Raw genomic sequence first — 25,280 nt, 5'->3', positions numbered from 1 at the left:
ACCAACCGAACACCAGAACCATGAGAAAAGGTAAGATTAGGAATCCAGCCATCGCGGGGGGGGGGGGGGGGGGGGGGGGGAAGAGCAATGATGGTTACTGTGAAATCTGGGGGGTGGGCTATTAATGCAGGAATCTAAATTACGCTTTTCAAATGAAATTTGGATCAGTGGACTCAGGACTTTGAACCTTATATGTCGGAGGCTTGTCTTAATAGTCTGAAGGATGGACCGCGGTTGGCACAAAGTATAAAGTTCCAAGAACACCACTATAAGTTATATGCAAATGTTTATACATCCATCTAGAGACAAGAAGATGGGTCTCCGTTCAGATGGGACCCATCTCAAATGTCAGACAGGGAAGGCAACATACAAACATTTGGGATTGTCCCGGTATACAGCTTTTCTGGCAACACCACCGCAACTAGGTCCCCACTCCTAAACTCTGTCTGTTAGATGACACCTCTGCGATTGGGTTCATAAGGCCACTCTGATTTCAAAGCACTGCATTCTACTTCAATGGATCAGACTGAACCGTCCAACGCTACTTCAATAGTGCAATCAGATGCATGAGCTTCTCAACATAGAGCACAACTGGAGTGGAGGAGTGGCCTAGTGGTTAGAGCACCAGTCTTGTAATCCAGAGGTGGCTGATTCAAATCCCACTGCTGCTCCTTGTGATCTTGGGCAAGTCACTTAACCCTCCATTGCCTCAGGTACAAACTTGGATTGAGAGCCCTCCTGGGACAGAAAAATATCCACCGTACCTGAATGTAACTTACCTTGAGCTACTACTGAAAAAGGAGTGAGCAAAATCTAAATAAATAAATAAAATGTCCCTAGACATGAAAGGGCCAAAGGCAAAGAAATGCTTTCTGAAACTCTGGTTACCATATTTAAACACTACAAGTATGTGTTTATTTAAATACCCTGGAGATCTAATTTCTTGATCCTTCACAGTTTGATCTGAGGGATGGTGTGGGAAAATTAGGTTCTTACCTTGGTAATTTTCTTTCCTTTAGTCACAGCAGATGAATCCATTACGAATGGGTTGTGTCCACCTACCAGCAGGGGGAGATAGAGAACACTGAAAACCATAGTGCCTCTAGGATGGCTAGTTCCATCTGCCTCTCAGTATTTTGAAGCTTCCAAAGCAGTGTTAAACCGCAAAGTAGCATAACATGAACTTTCCTCACAGCGAACGAACACCCCAGAACAGGAGCAATAACACAAAGGAGGGACGAACTCAACCTTCTGTAGTAGAACAGAAATCCTGAAGACTGTTTTCCAACTTCTCCCAAAGAGGGAACATGTCTGCAGGAAAAACTGAACACAAAACAGTCAATCAGGGAGCGATCATGGATTCATCTGCTGTGACTAAAGGAAAGAAAATTACCAAGGTAAGAACCTAATTTTCCCGTCCTTGTCGTCAGCAACAGATGAATCCATTACGAATGGGATGTATCAGAGCAATCCCTAGATAGGGCGGGAACAAGCCACACCACGCGCAAGCACTTGTGCTCCAAAAAGCGCGTCCCTCCTGGCAGCCACATCCAGCCTGTAATGACGGGCAAAAGAGAGCTTAGAAGCCCAAGTAGCTGCACTACATATCTCTTGAAGAGAGAGAGCTCCCGTCTCAGCCCAAAAGGAGGAAATCGCTCTTGTGGAATGTGCCTTAAACGCGTCATGCGGAGGCCAGCCAGATAGCAGATATGCAGAAAAAATGGCTTCCTTAAGCCAACGGGCTATAGTGGCTTTAGATGCTGGAGACCCTCTGCGAGGCAACAATACAAAAAGGTGATCAGAGGTCCTGAAAGCATTTGACATCTGCAGATACTGCAACAGAGCCCTGCGCACATCCAGAAGGTGCAACTGCCCAAAAGATTCCGGAAACTCCTCCCTAGTAAAGGAGGACAGAAAAATAGGCTGGTTTAGGTGAAACGCTGAAACCATCTTACGCAGGAAGGAAGGCACAGTACTTACCGTAACTCCGGACTCTGAGAATTGCAGAAATGGGTCTCGACAGGACAGCGCCTGGAGCTCAGACACCCGTCTCGGCAATGTAATGGCCACCAAAAAGACTGTCTTTAGAGTCACATCCTTCTCCGAAGCTCGCCTCAGCAGCTCGAAGGGCGAACATTGAAGAGCCTTTAATACTAGCCCCAGGTTCCAAGCCGGACAAGGGGCCCGCACGGGAGGACGGAGCCGAAGCACCCCTCTAAGAAACTGTGCAATGTCCTGATGCACAGCCAGGGAGAGGCCAGCGACCTTCCCCCGAAAGCATGGCAATGCTGCCACTTGAACACGCAGGGAATTATAGGCCAAGCCTTTTTGCAAACCATCCTGCAGAAAGTCAAGTATCGGCGACACAGAAGCCTGCATGGGTGTGATCGCTTTAGAAGCACACCAAGCCTCAAACTGGCGCCAGATCCGACCATATGCCACGGAAGTGGAACACTTGCGGGCCTGCAAGAGAGTGGAGATGACCTTGTTAGAATAGCCCTTGTCTCTCAATTGCGCCCTCTCAATAGCCATGCCGTAAGACCAAAGCGGCATGGATCCTCCATAGTCACCGGGCCCTGTGTCAACAGGTTCGGTACCAGAGGCAAGGGAAGGGGAGCCTCCACCAGCATCTGCCGGAGGTCCGCATACCACAGCTGCCTGGGCCAATCCGGGGCAATGAGGATCACCACTCCTTGATGCAGCCGAATTCACAGGAGGAGTCGCCCTATTAAGGGCCAAGGAGGGAACACATACAGGAGGCCCGGAGCCCAGAGTTGAGCCAAGGTATCCAACCCCACCGAGTGAGGATCTCTCTGTCTGCTGAAAAAGGACGGGACTTTGGCATTTGTGCTTGAGGCCATAAGATCCGCTACGGGTGTTCCCCATTTGGCACGGATCTGAAGGAACACTTCGTCTGCCAGTTCCCACTCCGCAGGGTCGATTTGATACCTGCTTAGAAAATCGACTTGCACGTTGCTCTGACCTGCTATGTGAGCTGCTGACAGAAGCTGCAGATGTAGCTCGGCCCAGTGGCATATCTGAGCAGCCTCTGCAGCCAGTGCTTGGCACTGAGTGCCGCCTTGACGATTTATGTAAGCCACTGCTGTCGTGTTGTCCGACAGAACTCTGACAGCTAGCCCCTCCAGAGTCATGTGAAAGGCCAGAAGAGCCTGGAATATTGCTTTCAGTTCCAAGCGATTGATGGAACACCCCGTTTCCTTGGGTGTCCACAGACCCTGGGCATAGCTTCCCTGGCAATGTGCTCCCCAGCCCTTCAGGCTGGCATCCGTTACCACCAGGCACCAATTGGGAAGCGCTAGCGGCATTCCTCGCCACAGCATGCTGTCTGAAAGCCACCACTCCATACTGAGTCGGGTCGCAGGGAGTCATGTGAGTCTGCGTTGATAATCCTGGGACACAGGAGACCATCGTTGAAGCAGGGCAATCTGCAGAGGTCTCATGTGCGCTCGCGCCCATGGCACCACTTCCAAGGTGGCCGTCATCGACCCCAACAGCTGGACAAAGTCCCAAGCTCGCGGGCGAGGCATCCGCAGGAGCAGACGGACCTGATTCTGAAGCTTGCACCGCCTTTGGTCGGGTAGAAAGACAAACCCCAAGGCCGTGTTGAACCGGACCCCCAAATATTCTAGAGATTGAGAGGGGGTCAGGTAGCTTTTGGGAATACTGACCACCCAGCCCAGAGATTGCAGTACTGAGACCACTCTGGCTGTTACGTGACTACTCTCTTCTGCAGAGTCCGCTCTGATGAGCCAGTTGTCGAGGTACGGGTGAACCCGGATACCCTCTCGCCTGAGAAAGGCAGCTACTACCACCATTACCTTGGAAAATGTTCGGGGAGCGCAGCTACTACCACCATTACCTTGGAAAATGTTCGAGGAGCTGTGGCGAGGCCAAAAGGCAAGGCCTGAAACTGGAAATGTTTTCCCAACACCGCAAACCGGAGGAACCGTTGGTGCGGGCCATATAGGAATGTGCAAGTAAGCTTCTTTCAGGTCCAGAGACATGAGGAACTCTCCTGGCTGAACCGCCGCAATGACGGAGCGCAGGGTTTCTATGTGAAAATGCCGCACTCTTAGTGACTCGTTGACTTTCTTTAAGTCGAGAATGGGCCGATAAGACCCACCTTTTTGCGGCACCACAAAATAAATGGAGTAACGACCGCAGCCGTGTTCGGCGGGAGGCACAGGGATCACCGCTCCAAGGTGCAACAAGACTTGTAAGGTCTCCTCTACCGCCGCCCGTTTGACGGCAGTGCCGCATCGGGACTCCAGAAACACGTCTCTCACCGGGGCACCGAATTCCAATCGGTAACCTTCTCTGATCAGGTCCAGGACCTACTAATCTGAGGTAATCTTGGTCCACTCCTCGAGAAAGAGGGAAAGGCGTCCTAAAGCTGTAAAGGAGGAGTGGACCGGCGTCCCATCATTGTGAAGAACAGCCCTGAACTCCTGGCCTTGAGCCTGCCGCTGCGGAGCGTTTGTCCGAGCAAAAGGAGTTCCTCTGCTGAAAACGGGCACGTTGAGTAAACCCAGCAGAGTGCCCCGGGCGATACCTTCGAGCTTCACGGAAGCGAGGTCTGGAGGAAGAGGGAACCACCTGACCCTTGGAAGAAGGCCGCAGCCTATCCTCAGGAAACGGCTAGGGTTTAGCATCCCCCAGGTCTTTAACAATCTTCTCCAACTCCTCTCCACATAACAGAAGGCCCCGAAAGGGCAACTTCACCAGTCTTTGCTTAGAGGCCATGTCAGCCGCCCAATGCCGTAGCCATAGAAGGCGGCGGGCGGACACTGCCACAGACATCTGTTTAGCCGAAGCTCTGACCAGATCATAGAGGACGTCAGCTAAAAATGACAAGGCCGACTCCATTCGCGGTGCAACCTCAGTGAGGGACTCCGCGCCATCCAAGGGCTGTTCCACTGCCCGTTGTAACCAAGAGAGGCAGGCTCGAGCAGCATAAGAACTGCAAACAGACGCCCTTAAGGCTAGGCCCGAAATCTCAAAGGACCGTTTTAGCACTGATTCCAGCCGCCTGTCCTGAATGTCCTTCAGGGCAACCCCTCCCTCTACTGGGAGGGTGGTCTTTGTTGTGACTAAGGCATCCACTTTAGGCATCCCAAAACGGGCCAAGTGCTCCTCACTCAGAAGGTAAAGATGCCCCATCGCCCTGGCCACTTTCAAGGGCCCCTCAGGGTCAGCCCATTGAGCAGAAATAAGCTCTTGGATGGAGTCATGCAAAGGAAAGGCTTGAGCAGGCTTCTTAGTACTGGCCATCCTTGGATTACCAGAGGAGGCCTCACCTTTAACAGGATCATCAATAGAGAGGGCCTGTAAGGCATCAGAGATAAGTACTGACAGCTCATTGCGGTGGAAAATCCGAACCGCAGTGGGATCATCCAGATCCAGTGGCAAACCGGCAACTTCCTCTGGCTCCTCAGACAACGAAGGCCTGCCAGATCCCTCAGAGTCCCCACAGCCCGACCACGGGGGGGGGGAAAGGGGGGTGCACCACTCTCCGACTGGGAATTTATCCGTCTATGCTTAGCGTGCATCCAATGCTCAGGGGAATCCACGTCTAACATCAGCCCCGGGCCATCATCAGTTGAAGGGGGACCAGGTAGCAACGCAGTGTCAGACACCTGCGGCAGAGCTCTTTTCAGCATGAAGGCTTTATGTAAAATAAGCACAAACTTGGGGGAGAAAAACTCACCCTGACCTCCCGTCTCCGAATTAGGAGCCATGGGGAACAGAGCTCATCTGGTAGCCTCAGCCCGAGGCGCCCCTGTGCTCTCAGACTCCTCTGCAACTGTGGGGGTCGAGCCATGCGGTGCTTCCAAGATGGCGCCCGCTGCCAGCTCCATCGAGCAGGAAGAATCATCGCTCGCCATGCTCGTACTGGCTGTACCGTCTAAACAGCAAGTTTTACAGAGCCCCGCTGCTGATCTGCGCTTGCCACAACGGGAACAACGCTTAACTCCCTCAGCAGCTATCGCCGAAAAACGGCAGAATAAAATTCAAAATGGCGGCTTCGCGCCAAAATCACCCTGATCGGAATGCCATCTGCCGGCCCTTCCCGGAGGAGCCGAGTACCGCTCTTACCTCAAAGGACCGAGTCCACGAGCTCCGGTCACGCTGCACCGTCAGGAAAAGCCTCAGAAATAGCAGCACTGCCAAAGCGCGATTTTTTTTTTAACGCTGTTAGGAAAGTTGGAGGCAAACAGCTACAGAGGTACTCCAGAGGCAGAAGAGGGTGGGAAAGGCAGGGAAAGGGTGAACCTATATGCCTGCATGCACACAGGGGGAAGGGTAAGGCAGGGAAAGGGCGAACCTATGTGCCTTTAAAGTGGGCTCCACTTAGCCACAACTGGCAAAAGCACAGGAGCCACCCCAGGCAGAATCTTGAAGGAGCTGAACAAGCTGCGTCCAACCCTGCTGGGAGATAGAGAACACTGAAAACCATAGTGCCTCTAGGACGGCTAGCTCCATCTGCCTCTCAGTATTTCTCTATCTCCCCCTGCTGGTAGGTGGACACAACCCATTCGTAATGGATTCATCTGCTGCTGATGACAAGGAAATAGGATTTAGATTTTGTTTTCTTGCTTGCCCTAATGTATCTTTGTTGGTCCTCAGGGGCCATATTAGCATAGAAGGATGGTGTACAGGGAGGGTGGGAGGCTGCTGTTGTGTTGCATTTTGTAGGAATATAGGGGTAAGGGCTGTATCATTAGGGTCATACTGTGGCCAGAAAAGGGGTGTTAAGGAGAATAAGATACTGAGCAGGTTTCAGGGACAAGCCATAACTACAACTTACATGATGAACTTGGAGGCAGTAGTGGAGATACACTGAAGAGAGGAGAAGCCACCTAAGAGGGAACTGCACATGGCTGATCAGTTTAGGGGATGACTCTAAGGAGTTATGCAAGGAGAGAAAATAATGCATAAGGCACCAGATGTAAAAAGGTAAAATTATGTATCATACCTGATAATTTTCTTTCCATTAATCATAGCTGATCAGTCCATAGACTGGTGGGTTGTGTCCATCTACCAGCAGGTGGAGATAGAGAGCAAACTTTGCCTCCCTATATGTGGTCATGTGCTGCCGGAAACTCCTCAGTATGTCGATATCAAAGCTCCATCCGCAGGACTCAGCACTTAGAGAATTACACCCACAAAGGGACACTCTGCCCAGCTCACCACCGCCGAAACGGGGGAGGGGAAATAACCCAGCTCATCCCCACACAAGTGGGGGAGGGGAATCCGTCCAGCTCATCCCCGCGGAGCGGGGGAGGGACACCACCCCGCCGATGCGGGGGGATCTGGCTTATCCTGCAACCGCAACCGCGGGAGGAGCTGACTGACCCAAACACCGCCGAAGCGGGAGGGGTACAAAGCTGCCCTACAGCCGCACGAAGCGGGAGGGAGTGCCGGCAGAATTTAAGTCTCAATCCAGCCCCATAAAACGGAGGGGAGAGGAATGCAGCAGCTCACTGTAACACAAACTCGTCTCAACTCTTGAAGAATCCAAGTGAAAAAACTTGAACATGAAGTCCTCCTGAAGTAACTGAAGACTAAACTTGAACCTAAAATTCAACCAGAATATAAACAGTACAGATATCTGGGAGGGGCTATGGATTGATCAGCTATGATTAATGGAAGAAAATTATCAGGTATGATACATAATTTTACCTTCCATATCATCATGCTGATCAATCCATAGACTGGTGGGATGTACCGAAGCAGTACTCACCCAGGGCGGGACATTGAAATCCCTGAACTCAACACTGAAGCTCCAAACCGGGCCTCCGCCCGAGCAGCCACAGTCAAGCGGTAATGTCTGGAGAAGGTATGGGCCGACGCCCAAGTTGCCGCCTTGCAAATCTCTTCCAAGGAGACGGACCCGGCCTCTGCCATCGAGGCCGCCTGAGCTCTAGTGGAGTGGGCCTTCAACTGAATAGGCGGCACCTTCCCCGCGGCCACATAAGCCGCTGCAATGGCTTCCTTGACCCATCTTGCCACTGTAGGCTTAGCAGCCTGCAGACCCTTACGAGGACCTGCAAACAGGACAAACAGATGATCCGACTTCCGGAAATCATTGGTCACTTCCAAGTATCTGATGATGACCCGTCTCACATCCAGATATTTGAGAGCAGAATACTCTTCTGGGTAGTCCTCCCTACGAAAGGAAGGGAGACAGAGCTGCTGACTCACATGGAAGCGAGAAACAATCTTGGGTAGGAAGGAAGGCACTGTGCGAATAGTCACTCCTGCCTCAGTGAACTGCAGAAAAAGCTCTCGACAAGAGAGTGCCTGGAGCTCGGAAACTCTTCTGTCTGAAGTGATAGCCACCAAAAAGACTGCTTTCAACGTCAGGTCTTTCAGAGACGCCCTCGACAAGGGTTCAAAAGGCGGCTTTGTAAGGCTCTTAGCACCAGGTTGAGATTCCACGCAGGCACCACTGAGTGCAGAGGAGGGCGCAGGTGATTAACTCCCTTGAGGAAACGCACCACATCTGGCTGCAAAGCCAGGGAAGCACCCTTCAGGCGGCCCCTGAAGCAAGCCAGGGCCGCTACCTGGACTTTCAGGGAACTGAGCGACAGGCCTTTCTCCAGACCTTCTTGCAGGAACGCCAGCACTGAAGAAATTGGAGCAGTAAATGGAGAAAGTGAACCTGCTTCACACCACGCTGCAAAGGTACGCCAAACCCTGGCGTAAGCAGTAGAAGTAGAGCGCTTCCTCGCTCTCAGCAGAGTGGCGATGACCTTGTCTGAGAAGCCCTTCTTCCTCAGACTCTGCCGCTCAATAGCCAGGCCGTAAGACCAAAGGGGGAGGGATCCTCCATCACCACGGGACCCTGATGTAACAGGCCCTGCTCCACTGGCAGTCGCAGAGGTTCGTCCACTGAGAGCCTGATAAAGTCCGCATACCAGGGACGTCTGGGCCAATCCGGACCCACCAGGATTATCCGGCCCGGATGCTTTGCCACCCGGTCTAGCACCCTGCCCAACATGGGCCAGGGCGGGAACACATAGAGAAGCTCTTGTGTCGGCCACTGTTGGAGAAGAGCATCTACTCCCAGGGATCGAGGGTCCCGTCCTCTGCTGAAAAAGCGCGGCACTTGGCAATTGGCCGATGACGCCATCAGATCTAGGCTCGGCTGGCCCCAGCGCTTCGTGATGTCCAAGAACGCCTGAGCAGATAGCTGCCACTCTCCGGGCTCCAAGGTATGGCGACTGAGAAAGTCCGCCTTGACATTCATGACTCCGGCAATGTGGGCCGCTGACAGCTGTTCCAGGTTCGCTTCCGCCCACTGGCATAGATTCATGGCTTCCTTGGCTAGAGGGGCGCTCTTGGTACCTCCCTGGCAGTTGACATAGGCCACAGCCGTGGCATTGTCCGACAGGACCCGTACAGGCTTCAACGCCAGTACCGGGATGAACTCCAAAAGCGCCAACCGAATGGCTCTGAGTTCCAGGAGGTTGATAGACCACTTTACCTCTGCAGGAGACCAGAGCCCCTGCGCTGTCCTTCCCAAGCAGTGGGCTCCCCAGCCCGACAAAGAGGCGTCCGTCGTGACGACAATCCACTCCGGGGTCACCAGAGGCATTCCTGCAGACAACTTGTCTGTCTACGTCCACCAGCTCAGCGCCTTGCGCACTGCTGGGTCCAAGGGAAGGCGCACAGCATAATCCTCCGACATCGGAGTCCAGCGCTGCAGGAGAGAGTGTTGTAGTGGTCTCATTTGAGCCCTGGCCCAGGGCACTACTTCCATCGTGGCCGTCATAGAGCCCAACAGCTGCACATAGTCCCAAGCCCGAAGAGGAGAGGCTACTAGGAACTGGTCCATCTGAGCCTGAAGCTTGACAATCCGATTGTCTGGCAGGAACACTCTGCCCACTTGGGTGTCGAATCGAACTCCCAGATACTCCAGGGACTGAGTTGGGCGCAGCTGGCTTTCCTCCCAGTTGATGATCCACCCCAGGGAGCTCAAAAGAGCAACCACCCGGTTCACAGCTTTGCCGCACTCTGCATAAGAGGGGGCTCGGATCAACCAGTCGTCCAGATAAGGATGGACTTGTACTCCTTCCTTCCTCAGGAAGGCCGCGATGACCACCATTACTTTGGAGAAGGTCCGCGGAGCAGTAGCCAACCCGAACGGGAGGGCTCTGAACTGGAAGTGTCGGCCCAGTACTTGCAAAACGCAGAAAGCGTTGATGAGGAGGCCAGATGGGAATATGCAAGTACGCTTCCTTGATGTCCAAGGATGCCAGGAACTCTCCTGCCTGCACTGCCGCTATAACAGAGCGGAGGGTCTCCATGCGAAAGAGCCTGATTGACCCCTTGAGGTCGAGGATAGGCCGTACAGAACCTCCTTTCTTTGGTACCACAAAGTAAATGGAGTAACGTCCCTTGCCAAGCTGATTTTCTGGCACCGGAACGACCGCACCCAGGCGGATCAGATTGTCCAAGGTCTGCTGCACTGCCACAGCTTTGACCGGAGACTTGCAGGGAGAGAGTACAAACCCGTCTCTTAAGGGTCGGCAGAACTCTAGCTTGTAGCCGTCTCTGATGACTTCCAGCACTCAAGCGTCTGAAGTTATTGTGATCCACTCGCCCAGTAACGAGGACAGCCATCCTCCAATCTGCACTGGGGCGTGGACCAAGGCCCCGTCATTGGGTACGAGACCCTAGGGGAGGACCGGAGGGAGCACCTCCGGGACGGCGGTCTCTGCGAAAGGAATGCTGCTTGGGGGAGAAGTTCCTCTTGAAGGAAGAGGGGGCAGAGGAGTCCGACCTGCCCGGGCGGTACCGACGGGCTTCCTGAAACCGTCCTCTGGAGGTACCGGGGCGAGCACTAGCCCGAGCCCTGACCTCTGGTAACCTCTTGCCCTTTAGACGTGCCGAGATCGGTCACGATTTTGTCCAGCTCGACCCCAAAGAGCAGCTTGCCTTTAAAAGGCAATCTAGCCAGGCGGGATTTAGAGGCGTGGTCAGCAGACCTATGCTTCAGCCAAAGCCACCGCCGCGCAGAGATTGTCTGAGCCATGCCTTTAGCTGAGGCCCTCAAGACATCATACAGCAAGTCTGCCAAATAGGCTAAGCCCGATTCCAGGGCCGTCCAATCAGCCCTCAAGGAATGATCCGAGGGGGAAGCCCGCTGCACCATAGTCAGGCACGCCCTTGCCACATAGGAGCCGCAAACTGAGGCCTGCAAACTTAAAGCAGCCGCCTCAAAGGACGACCTTAAGGCCGCCTCCAATCTTCTGTCTTGGGCGTCCTATAGGGCCGTGCCACCTTCCACCTGCAACGCCGTTTTCTTAGTCACCGCAGTGATTAAAGAAACCACGGTAGGCCACAGATAGGCCTCACGTTCACTTTCAGGCAAAGGATTGAGGCGGGAAATAGCCCTAACCACTTTAAGGCTCGCTTCCGGGACATCCCACTGAGCCAAAATTAAGGTGTGCATGGCATCATGCACGTGGAAGGTTCTATGCGGGCGCTTCGTCCCCAGCATAATGGCAGAGCCAACAGGGGCTGAGGGAGAGACGTCCTCCAGAGAGGAAATCTTCAAAATGCCCATGGCCTGCATTAACAGGTTGGGCAAATCCTCTGAGCTAAAGAGCCGCGCTGCAGAGGGGTCATCCGCTCCATCCGAGCGGGGATCCGTCTCCTCCAAGGAATCCGCAAAGGACCGTTGGGAGAACTCAGATACGCTGCCCTCATCTACATCGGAGGAGACAAAGTCCTCCAAGGCCTGGGAATCAACCCGAGGGCGTTTACCTCCGGGGGCCTCAACCTCTTTACCAGACGAGGGAGCAGGGGCAGCGTTTTGCATAAGGAAGGCCTGATGCAGCAGCAAAAGAAACTCGGGGGAGAAACCCCGCATACTGTGCACTTCCGCAGCCTGGGCTACAGCCCTAGACGCACCCTCAACCGGCGCTCGCAAGAGCGGGGGAGAGACATGCTGCGCATCCAAGATGGCGTCCGGCGCGACTCTCCGCGAAGGAGCCGCGCGGGAAGAACGGCGCTTAACTTTAGCCACTTTGTGCCGTCGCCCAAATTAAGGGCGGCCATGGCATCAATGTCTCCCACCTCAAGGGCGGCCCAAGAAGAAGCCGTCCGAGCCGCGTGGCCAGCCAATATGGCGGAGGCGAGCCGCGGGGGATGGGCGTTTATGGCGGAAAAACTCATCGGTCACGAAACTGTCACCCAACAAGGGCGAATCAGACTTTAAGACCCCCGCATCCCCTCTGGAAGCGCACACGCGATCCGGGGAGCGACTCTTTGCGCCCTCGCCCTCCGACGCCATAGGCCACGTGGAGACCAATCGGGGAACCCCCTGCCCGCTATAAAAGGTAAAAATTACCTGCTGTCCGCTCCGAGCTGTAACGACCTGGTGTCCCAGTGAGTAGGTGCAATAACGTTTAAATAAACGTCGAAATAAACACCTTTAAGGACGTTCAAAATTTTTTTTTTTTTTTTAAACGGAGCCAGCGGGAGGGGGAGGGAGAAAAGGAGGGACCTGGCGCCACCAGGTTGCACTTGCTCAAGAAGAGCCCTCAACCCCAGGCACTCAACAAACCCTAAAATTAGGCTTGGAGGCCTAGCCAGAGCTGCTGCTGTGTGTGACCACCACCTGCTGAGATAGAGAACATACTGGGGAGTTTCCGGCAGCACATGACCACATATAGGGAGGCAAAGTTTGCTCTCTATCTCCACCTGCTGGTAGATGGACACAACCCACCAGTCTATGGATTTGATCAGCATGATATATGGAAAGGTTTCTCCCACTCTGAGTCTACTGGAAAACTGCTTAGTGCAGAGGGTCCATAGCAACATTAGCCATCAACAGGAACCTCTTCACACCCCCCCCCCCCCCCCCCCCCCCCAGTTTCCTCTGCCTGCTCCCTTTGCTCCACCTGGTTCTGTCTTGAGCACATCTGAATTCTGTCACTATGCTGCTAGGCTATTCCAGGAATCCATCAAACCCACTGAAACAGTGTCTTCTCACATTTTCATTCAACCTTCCTTTCTTTCAGCATCATAACACAACCCCTTATCCTTGAACTTCTGTTTTTATTTTGTACATAGGCTACCACAGCTTTTCCCACTGGCCAGTAAACTAGATTACCAAATCAAAGGCCAGACAAACAGACTTGGTCTTAAATCCTAAAATGTTATAGACACTGTATTTAAATTTTCTACAAATTAAAAAGAAAAAAAAAACAACACAAATATGTTGATATACTTCTTAAATATGGATTACAAACTTCGAGGCAAACCCTACTTAGATGCGTTTCAACTGAACAAGTGTACCACTTAAGGAGAGTCTGTGTTTGTCTGTCCATATGCATAGGTTTACACATGTACAAACAAATCTACGTTGAGAAAATCAGCAAACTCAGGGAAGAGTGCTCCATAGGAATCCCAAGTCCCAAGATACAGGAAGAAGAGGTCCTGAATGTCCTGCAGGGATCCCCAGCCCACAGCACAGGAATAAAAAGGCAGCCATGGCAGTTTCAAAGGGGTCCTTAATGTGCAGTGCAAATCTCAAGCCCTGCAACACAGGAAGGAATGCATAGGCCATAGCCAAGAATGGAGTTCAATTTAAAAAAAAATTAAATAATAATAATAAGGGCAGGGTTGGAGAGAGTGAATGATGTGTGGGGGTGGGGGGAACGGAAAGAAGGTAGTTGCTCGAGTCTATGAAGGAAAGAAAGAAAAATGTGTGCGCACATTTCAGCTTCACTTCATTTTTTATTTTTTAAAGTGTGTACAGGGGATCATACATATTCCCAGCCTCGAGGAGTATTATCCATCCGAAAAAGGGCTAATCAGACAACTGATGAAACATTTGTTAGCAAGTAATGTGCAGTTACAAATAATTAGAATTACCCCAAAAATGCATCTACTACCTGAATTTTAGAGGACAAACAAATTCACAATGTACTTCTCCTCCTCTCCAGGAAAGATGTTTAAAGGACTCTCCACTAGGTCAACCTTCTGAGGCCCCCATGTAGTATGAGATCAATGCATAAAGCACAACCATATGGTTACTGTGAGGTATGCACATACGTTAATAGGAACAGAATGCACAAAAGGGATTCTGTGCAAGAGTTAGCTCACGTGGAGGGGCATTTTCGATAGTGCACCTAAGTCAGACTTTGGATGTTTTGCATTAAACATACTAAATCCAAATAGGAAATATACCTGTTTTCGAAAAAAAAAAAAAAAGTCTATCTTTTTTCAAAAATACTGTTTCAAACAAGGTTTTGTGCGTTTATCTTTTTAGGTCATTAAAAAAAAAAGTGTAAAACGCACAAAATCAAGCCATTGAGACGTAGAAGGGACCAGCATTTTCAGACTGGTCCCCTAGACATCTCAGAAGAGCAATGAGGCACCCTAGGGGGCACTGCTGTGTAGGTCATACAAATGCTCCCAGGTATACATCTCACTGTTGCTCCCTTATCTTGTCTGCTGAGCCCTCCAAAACCCACTACCCCCAACTGTACACCACAATAGCCCTTATGGGTGAAGGGGGCACATATATGTGGGTACAGTATGTTTCTGGTGGACTCAGTTTCCACCACAAGTGTAACAGGTGACAAGGAAGTGCTGTTTCTTAAAATATATTCACAGTAATGCCACCCTTACGCCAGGAACCTGTGTGTGTATGTGTCATGTAGGCTTTCCCTGATTAGCACACAAGTTCTATGCACAATATTTTGTGGCGATTTAGTATGCTAATGAGATACTAAATCTCATTAGCATACTAAATCGCCACAAAATATTTTCTCACTAATCTCGTAGGAGAAGTCATGCGTCTAGTCATCAGAGCGCAGTTCTATCGTATGGCTTTCTGCTTCAACCTCTATGTTAACAAACCTATTTTCTTTTGCTATGAAATGTATTAGGTTCTGATCCCCAAACTTGGATTTTAAATCAGTTGTCAGAATTAATTTGCTGCTCTATTGTGACCATACTTGATCTAGCAAGTCTGTTCATTCTGCAATAGTTAGTACTGCAAATGAAGCCCCTCTCCTGTCCCAAAACACAGGACACATCCAGGGCCACATTAACCACCCACTGGGCCCTGGGTAAACTTTTCATCCCCCCCCCCCCCCCCCCCCCCCCCCCCCCATCCAGCAGCATAGCTTACCTTACTTCCTAGGGATAAAGCAGCATAAAGGTACAAAGTCACCATCAGTCTATGGTGCTGTTGGCTCTGCCAGTCCTGCCTCTAAAAAACAGGAAGTGACATCAGAAGGGACAAAACTGGGAAAGCCATCAGTGGCACAGACTGCTGGTGGCTCTGCAGTGCACCTTTATGTCACTTTTAACCTTAGGAACTGCTGCAATAAGAGAAGGAATATGTTGGACTGGAGTGGGCCCTATGCTTAGGCCGCTTTTACTTATGGGCCCCCTATGAAGATGAGTAAAGGGGGCAGATGCCCCGGGGGCTATCAGTAAATGCAGCCCTAGATACAGGAGAAAAAGAAAATCCTGAATAAAACCAACATAAGTGCACTAACCTTCTATTTCCCCCCACCCCCCAACATCATAGTTATCTATGGACACCAGTGTACTAGTTTTCATGGTAAGGTTATCCACTGCTGTGTGGTACACAGTCTCAAAATCCCAGAGGCTAAGGGCATATACCTGACCCCTTTCAAAGTAATGGGGTGCCATGCTACACTGTGAGGAGGCTTATGAAGGAAGACAAGAGCACAGTATGTGTGAAACTTTAGCAATCAGCAGGACAGGTTTCCATGGCTCATGGGCCTTGCAGCTGTCCAGAAACCAACTGTATTTGTTTAATGCCACTTGATAACATTTTAAAGCTGCAGACTCAAATCTGCATTGAATAGCTTTTTTTTCTGCACCAGCAGGCTTAAAACAACTATTAAATTAAACAGTTAAAAGCTTTTATCTAGGAACTCCCAGAGTGACTTTCCAGAAAAGACTAACAATGCCTGTGGGGGGTTTCAATAGCTTTTCTCCACCCCTAAGAATGCCAACACATGGAACTTTGTGAGTTTGTAGGTGAATCCCTTGTGGAGCTATTCAGATGCCCTGTCTGTCTCTGGGATTTTTCAAAGTCTCTTTAGCAAGGCTTGTTTGAATCACATTGAGCAAACAGTCTCCACCCATCACCTATTTTTGTCTGGAGAAACCTATTCATCTGGTTACCTTTACTGACTGGCAGATTGGATAACCTGAAACTCAAGTACCATCAAGAAGAGAGATACCCCAGATCACCTCTGTAGTGCTATAGAAAAAAAAGCCAACTAACTCCCTCTTGCTTCCAGCACAACTCTGAATATGCATAAGACTACAGGACCATCGCCTGCCTCTTATACCCAACATTCACACTGTACCAGGAAATGAATATTAAATATATATTTCAAGCATATATTATATATTTTTTTATTATTATTATTTTTGATATAACTCAAGAATGAAGACCCATACCAATTCTAAAACTTACTAAATTAGTGAATGTCTCCTCTATATGCAGATTATTTTCAATACGAGTATTTGGGGGGGGGGGGGTTCTATTGATGGGATTGCTCCATTTTTCAGATAGACAATATGTTTCACCTAAATACGCTCCACTTACAAACCATAAGCCACCACCCCAGGTGAAGAATAGGTACTTCAGCTTATATCTATAGATGTATACACATACTAGCTCAGTGTAAGTCTAGTGCTAACTAGATTCCTGGCTGGAAATTTGTGAGGATGAGACAGGACCGCCCACAGATCCTAATTTTGTATACCAAGAGGTTGCAATCATTTAAGCAAAATGATTCCTTCTTAATAAAAATAATCGTAAGCTATCGTCATCTGTTTACTTTTTTTTTAACATATAAAATTATTTTGTCTGTTAGAACTCTGTGTGCCCTCTAACCTGGTAGTATATCTGATGAAGTCATGAGTTTTCAGCAACTCCCTTTGACTATTTATGCAAATATATATATACATATACACAGACATATATCCACACAAACATTTCAGCTACACATCTGTTGAGTGCATATACAATTAACCAGGTGTACAGTGCCTCAGGTTGAAAAGTGTTGCTATACAAACAGAACAATTGCTTAGGGTGGGGTCTGGAGATGCTTTGTAACTGGAAAGCCTAAGGATATATACCCATGAAATAATAAGGTATTCACTCAGATGAATCCTAGGAAGATGTGCTCCTCTCCTTCGCCCTCTATTAAGAATTATCTATGATGAAACACAAATAAATTCCACTGTCCCTGGATATGTGGAGTACAGTCTCGATTATCCAACCTTCGCTAATCTGACCCTCCGGCATATCCAACAGACCCCCCTGGTGACTTCATCACATTTATTTCTATTGTTTGAGGGATTTATGCAGTGTTTTCAGTATTATCTGAATTTTCATTTATCCAACAATGGGTCAGTCCCATTTACGTCGGACCATCAATACTGTACTGTATAATAAATCCACTACATTAGCAAAATCTACCCAAATCCAAGGAAAAGGAATGGGACTTGATATACTGCCTTTCTGTGGTATTTTGCAACTACATTCAAAGCGGTTTACATATATACAGGTACTTATTTTGTACCTGGGGCAATGGAGGTTAAGTGTCTTGCCCACAGTCACAAGGAGCTGCAGTGGGAATTGAACCCAGTTCCCCAGGATCAAAGTATGCTGCACTAACCACTAGGCTACTCCTCCACATTGCCCCATCTTTGTAGCTAAGCACAGTGGAAAACAGGCTATGTTACCTAGGATTCTTTTTCACTACATGTAGGGACTCAAGAGCTCTAATTCACTATTTATAGGGCCAGTCCAAACATTAGGAAAGACCAGGCGATCTCACCTAGGGAAGCAGCCTGGGAGGAGGGGGAGTGCAGGGCAGGGGCAAACCAAAGATCAGCCAGTCAAAGCAAAGTAATAGGTCCTGACACAAGCACACAGAAATAACAGAAGGTGCTTTGATCAGCATGAGTGTGAACAGTTTTCAAATAGCTCATTTACCTACATTATTTGGGGGAGGGGGGCTGTTGTTGGGTTGATCATGATTGCTGAGGAAGCCCAGAGGCCCAAAAGGTAATTGGAGGGGGTACACGGATAAAGGTTTGCCTAAGATGCCCAATACCCTTGAACCAATCCCAACGGTTAAGAGAACACTGCCCCCCCCCCCCACACACCACAAGGTATATTGTTAACCCTCCAAAAGTATGCCAGAATTCCCTGGTGTGACCCTTCAGGAAAGTTACGTAGTTAGCTAATCGACGGATCCATAATCAAAAACACAAATTTGTGCACATACGACACACACACACACACACACACACACACACATATATATATCTTTATGCTGATGACACCCAGCTATATCTCTCCACACCAGACATCACCGCGGAGACCCAGGCCAAGGTATCGGCCTGCTTATCCGACATTGCTGCATGGATGTCCAACCGCCACCTGAAACTGAACATGTCCAAGACCGAGCTTATCGTCTTTCCACCAAAACCCACTTCTCCTCTTCCTCCACTCTCTATCTCAGTTGATGGCATCCTCATCCTCCCCGTTTCATCTGCCCGCAACCTCAGAGTCATCTTCGACTCCTCCCTCTCCTTCTCTGCGCATATCCAGCAGATAGCCAAGTCCTGTCGCTTCTCTCTCTTTAACATCAGCAAAATTCGCCCTTTCCTCTCTGAGCACACCACCCGTACTCTCGTTCATGCTCTCATTACCTCTCGCCTTGACTACTGCAACCTACTCCTTACTGGCCTCCCACTTAGCCATCTATCCCCCCTTCAATCTGTTCAGAACTCTGCTGCACGTCTTATATTCCGCCTGAACCGATATACTCATATCACCCCTCTTCTCAGGTCACTTCACTGGCTTCCAATCAGATACCGCATACAGTTCAAGCTTCTCCTTCTTACCTACAAATGCACTCAGTCTGCAGCCCCTCATTACCTCTCTACCCTCATTTCCCCTTACGTTCCCGCCCGTAACCTCCGCTCACAGGACAAATCCCTCCTCTCAGTACCCTTCTCCACCACCGCCAACTCCAGGCTCCGCTCATTCTGCCTCGCCTCACCCTATGCTTGGAATCAACTTCCTGAGCCCTTACGCCAAGCCCCCTCCCTACCCATCTTCAAATCCTTGCTCAAAGCCCACCTCTTCAATGTTGCTTTCGGCACCTAACCTTTATACCTTTCAGGAAATCTAGACTGCCCCTATTTGACTGACTGTACATTTGTCCTTTAGATTGTAAGCTCCTTTGAGCAGGGACTGTCCTTCTATGTTAAATTGTACAGCGCTGCATAACCCTAGTAGCGCTTTAGTAGTAGAAGTATATATATATATATATATATATATATATATATATATATATACACACACATATAATTATTTTCCTGGTAAGGCACATGAAGACTATGTTCCCAATCACCCCAAAATCCTGACTAATTAAGTGTACCCCAGCTCCAATTGAGGGCAAAGAAAAACCTCAGAGACAAGAGGAGCTGACTGTAAAAGGGACAGAGAGGCATTAAAGAGGCCCAGCTGCAAAGGCTGAAAGTTTACAGCAGTGTGTCTGCATATCAACTGGCACTGGCTGTTCCAAGAATAGCAACCTTAGTCTCCTTGACTGGTACATGTGCAGATAAAAGGAGGATGCTTGTGCTTGGAGGCATGGAGCAAAGATGAATAAGAAACCAGAAAAAAAGTCAAGGGATCCAGCACACTGCATCCTTTCAGAAAAGTTCTCTCTTGGGTCAGTGACAAAAATCAGCGGTTAGTACAATCTTTAAAAGGAGGTGCTCTCATGCTCACAATTCAAAGCGCTTGCTACACCAGTCGGGTGAGCTCTGAGGGCTGGCACTTATTCTGAAGAAAGTGTCCAATGTTGGGATCATCCATCGGTTGCCACACACAGTTATATGAGCGTGTCCACCTCTCGGGCAGGTACGCTGGCATCACTGCCTGCACTGTAAGCAGAATCATGGGGGCAGGAGGAGACTTGGTACAGAAGCAAGGTGACAAGCTAGCTAAAACTGGAGCTATATTTCTTGTTTATCTCCAGTGTTGGGATACATTATTGTAAATTTTAAAAAATATAAAATAAAATAAAAAAAAGAAATACTGGAGCTTAAGTTTAACCAGTAAGGTTCATTCACCCATTTAGAAAATAAGCCACTTTGCATCTTGAGTTGCCCCTTCAAATGAGTAACATGTAAGAAAGCATGTAGAAATGGCACACAGTACTGTGCTTCTTTCTTCTGAGCATATAAACATTAATCCAAAATGAGTCCCTGCTTATTTTTGCTCATTTTGGATGCAGACTTGAAGAAACTGATTGGGGGAGGGGGGAAGTGCTTGCATATTCTCTGTATGGAGCTCCAAAGCCTTCAACATACATCAGAAGCTCAGAATGCAAGAAATGACAGACACCTCCCATGAAGGACATCTAGCAAAACACAAGCCAATACACCAGCAAAGGCCTTGGAAAAATAAATCTCACCCCTAAAGCTAAACATGGGTCTAAAAACTTGGAAAATAATCCCTTTCCTCAGAAGAAAACGAGTTCATTTTGGCATCCTTCTCCTTAGCTGCTTAGCAACACCTATACTGCAACCCTCTAAGCACCACCTACCTTTACAAGGAATACTACTACTACTACTTATCATTTCTATAGCGCTACAAGGCATACATAATAGAATAACACAACCCGAGTGATACTTTTCTGTTTCTGAGGCTGACCATGTCTTTTTGGCATCTATGTATTCATGGGAAGCAACAGCAAATACGTTCCCACTATTTAATTTGTCTTAAAATCAAACAACAACAAAACAAACAGCAGCAAACAACTTTAGCTACACAAGGGAATAGTAATAGCTACAACATCAGAGTTCAATGCTTGGTGATACAGCAGTTCTCAAGCTGAAACAAAGCCATGATGGACTGAACACCAGAAAATTTCTTTCAGCAGACAGCAGCACTTGCTCATCACTAGCACCAAAAGGACTGCCTGTTCTAGACAGGTGCACTACTTTCCAGTTCTAGGCCTTCCAGGATCTCTCAACACTCAGACCTGAAAACACAGTCCATCTCTCCCTAAGAAAGCAGTATGTGATATGCAGCACTAGAAATGGCAGCCAGCACCTGTACAGGCTGAGTCAGACTAAGCTTTTCTCCCAGGCAGCCAGCAGGCACCATCAGGTGCTGGAGAATGAAATTTCACCTCCAGACTTAAAGGAAGTAGCTTTTAAAAAGCACCTTAAGAAGCATTCTCTTGCTCAAGCTTATTAACCCACCTCCCTCCACACAAACACACCACTTTTAAATTATCAATTCCACAATAAACCATTTCAAGATGAGGACTATGTGATCTTGAAAACAGTAGTGGTGTAGAATGGATAAAAGTGAATCGATTTTTCACTCTTTCAAAAAGTAAAAATACCAGGGGACACACAATGAAATTACATGGAAATACTTTTAAAACAAACATGAGGAAATATTATTTTCACTCAAGAATAGTTAAGCTCTGGAACTTGTTGCAGGGGGATATGGTAACAGCTGTTAGCATATCTGAGTTTAAAACATTTTTTGGACATGTTGCTGGAGGAAAAGTCCATATTCTGTTATTGAGATGGACATGGGGGCAGTCACTGCTTGCGCTGGAATTAGTAGCATGAAATGTTGCTGCTAATTGGGTTTCTGCAAGATACTTGGGACCCTAATTGACCACTGTTGTAATCAGGATACTGGGCAAGATGGACCATTGGTCTGACCCGGTATGGCTATTCTTATGTTCTCATATACTACTAAATCCAGGCTAATGTTTATACTGGTCTCATTTGTCCCGTTACAAATCCAACACAGCTTTCAGAAAACTGCACTACTCTTCCACTAAAATAATGGCATTAACAACCCAACAGAACTATGATGATGCCAATTCAGATCTGCTCAAATGAAGCAACATCACATGCAGTGGAGGGGAAAAAGGTTAATAAGTCAATTCACTTTACATTTTGCTTTACATGGATTAAAAGAATGTAAAAAATATTTTAGGAATATGTTTTGTCTGCCAGCATTAAACAGAGTAAACTCAAGAATACAAGAACATAAGAACTGCCATAATGGGTCAGAACAAAGGTCCATCTAGTCCAGTATCCTGCTTTTAAACTGTGGCCAAGCCAGGCCCAAAGTACCTGGCAGAATCCCAAAAAGTAGCTAACAACATTTAAAAAAAGTCAAAAACCAACAAAGTAGGTTTAGGTCTGTCTTACCAAGGCTGAATTAAAATCAAGTGGTTAGTGTTTATGGAAGCAAGTTGTTAACCAGGGAAGTTAGGGAAAGGGAATGGGATTTATGTATCACCTTTCTGTGATTTTTTGCAACTACATTCAAAGCAGTTTACATAGTATATATAGGTACTTATTTGTACCTGCTGGGGCAAAGGAGGGTTAAGTGACTTGCCCAGAGTGGGAATTAAACCCAGTTCCCCAGGATCAAACTCCTCTGCACTAACCACTAGGCTACTCCTCCACTTCATGGTTCAAATCACACTTCTCCCACTGTAACCTTTGTCTTCTATCATCTCATGTTCTGTATACCTGAACCTAAGTTGCCTCAAACCCAGATTTGGAAAAGGTGAGCAATACAAATCTAAAATCCAAATTAAGACCAATCTATAGCAAGGGATGTATCATCAACCAAACACTGCAAAGAAGTGTTGTGGCAACCTGAACTGGATGGATGGGTTCACTTCCTTTCCAAGCAGCAGAAACAGAGATCCTTCTGAGTGAAAACAAAAGCACAAAGCCAGACTGCTCATGCTACACCTGTTTCAGCACAAACAGCTACTCCTTCTGTTAGAAAGGGGGATGCAGTGAAGGGAGCTCAAGGAGGAAGTGACTTTCAGCACAGGCACATCAGGTCTCCACAGCCATAACTTTGAAACAATGGCTAACTTATTACAAACTAATCGGACTAAATGGAAAATTACTAAAACCAAAAAGAGATAAAAATGCTACTCTTGATTCAAAAATAATATTCATGTGATTTTTTTCCCCACAAACTTCAAAATAAATATCAACATGTATGAAGGAGTAATTAAAAAAACAACAACCTTCAAAAACTGTATTATTAACATCAAACATCACTTGCTCATCACCATACAAAAGCTGAATGAATAAGTCACCTTCTGCACACTGGTCAGTAGTGTCTTGCCTTCCTAACTATTACAAGTATCCTGTACTTTTATCATGCCTCATTTATTGGGGAGAGTGATAGCTGATGTGCACCCCCTCCCTTTCATTTTCTGGGAGTGTTTTCTTGTACAAGTGTGTTTTTGGTGGTGGTGGTGCTGCTGCTGGCTCCAAAGCAGTGTAGAATTTCGTAATGGAATGTAAATGGCTCATCCGGATCTGTGCTCTCCTATCTCCTAACCAGTAAGAAACAGGGGAGGACAAATCTGCTGAGCAAGGAGAACTGCTCTCCTCCTCTTTTATTACCCATCAAGGATGCGCTGCAAAGCACAGCGAGATAAAGTGGCAAACCCCTTAGTAACTCATCAGCAACTCAAACTCTCCCCCCACCCCCCGGGCATGAAAAACGTGAAGAGCACCTCCGTGTCTTCAACAACAACTCATCAAAAACATATATCTTGGAAGCTCGTATGCAAATTTTCAAAAGTACACGTCCCGATTCCTGCCTAGTTTCACTCCCCCTGCTACCCATCCTCTACACAGAACACGTCCCACCTCAGAGAGAGGTAAAAAAAAAAAAAAAAAAAAAAGTGCAACAGGCCGCCCTCAACCTTTCACTTTAATATTGTTGGATCATAGAAGTAAACTTAACCACCATACTTCAAAAAAAATGTCCTAAATCTGACCCACCCTACTAACGCCGAGAAAGAAAACGCTAATCAGCAAAAGGCGAGAGGATAAAACCCTTCCCTGGCTGCCTCTTAGCAACCATTAAGGTCGCAGTTTCCTAAGAGACGAGTCCCGACTAGTCTGCATCTACACGGTGAGGCACTGAAAAGAACTTCAACGCCACGATCGGATAATAAGATAATCATTCATCGATAATAGAACATCATTTAATTACAATCAGACATCATGCCACCAATTAATTGATTTTTTTTTTTTTAAATCGGTCATTAAGCAGCTCTGGTCCAGCAGACAGTGATCCCACTAGAAAAACCTAACAAACAAAAAAAAGTCTCAACTATTTTCTCCCCTCTCTTGATGCCAGCCTCCTTCCTGTACTCATGACGATGTGCTCGAGAGACCGTGTGCTCTCTTCCTATAATCCGCATTTCAGACAGTCACAGATGGTTTCTATATTATACGTCTATGCAACAAGCCAACACACAAGTTTAACATTCAAACAGCTACAACTTTTCAGGGATGATGGGAAGAGTTATTGGGGGAGGGGGGCTAAATTAAAGTTTACACTGTATAACTTAAAACGCTGAGCTCTAAAACCTTGCAAGCAAAAAAAAAAAAAAAGCCTGAAGGACGACGTGCGCTCCCACCTCACAGGGAGGGAGGGAGAGGTATCAAAGTGCAAATTGAAGACACACGGTGCATCATTCGACTTAGTGAAGTTAAATAAAAGTGCCCAACTGCCTGATACATCCACCAAGAAATCAAATAAAGTCACATTTTCTTTTAAACGTGAATCAAAGACACGAAATGATCAAGAATATAAATAGACAGACAGATGTACGAGTCTAACCTTAGCCAAGAAGCGTCATCTCAACTTTTGAACCACTTTCAAACTTGTAAAGTAACAAAGCGAACTTTCTTTTGGAGTGGGAAGGAGGGGGCACGTAAGTTCGAGAAATGTATTTGTTGCCCCCCCACCAACATCCAAATTCTGTGGCCGGTTCGGTTAAAAATAAACTTTGCAGCAGCAGAGGAGATGATCTGGCTGGATTCCTGAGCTCAGACGGGTTTAATATGGATGAGCATCAGGTCCTTGCAGGCAAACGCTGCTGCTGTTGCTGCTGGTGCTCGGAGCTGGTTGGTGGAGAGGCTTTAACAAGGAAGGGGAAAGGAAGAGGAGGAGGAGGAGGAGAACAAGCGGGGAGGGGAGGGGGAGAGTGAAGGGAGACTGCCAAAAAAAAAAAAAAGAGCAGCAGCATCTTCACAGCATAACTTTCCAGCGAAGTGGGAGGGGGACAAAACTTTTCGCTTTTTAACATCCCTGTTAAAAGCAAAGGGGTGGGGGAACAGTCTTTTGCACATCTAAAAAA

At 48.0% G+C, this 25,280-nt stretch overlaps 1 protein-coding gene across 1 annotated transcript in view; it reads right to left on the bottom strand.

Annotated features, from left to right (window-relative positions):
* Window positions 1–24,960, bottom strand: part of RREB1 (ras responsive element binding protein 1) — a 387,040-nt gene extending 362,080 nt beyond the window's left edge. Inside the window, 1 exon segment of the mRNA XM_030208824.1 lies at window positions 24,761–24,960. The gene's annotated coding sequence lies outside the window, so the exon portion shown is untranslated.
* Window positions 24,961–25,280: the final 320 nt, after the last annotated feature.

The sequence above is a fragment of the Microcaecilia unicolor genome, chromosome 1 (assembly GCF_901765095.1).
Source record: "Microcaecilia unicolor chromosome 1, aMicUni1.1, whole genome shotgun sequence".
NCBI lineage: Eukaryota > Metazoa > Chordata > Amphibia > Gymnophiona > Siphonopidae > Microcaecilia > Microcaecilia unicolor.
The sequence above is the reverse complement of the archived record's forward strand: the minus strand, read 5'-3'. Positions and strand labels throughout refer to the sequence as shown.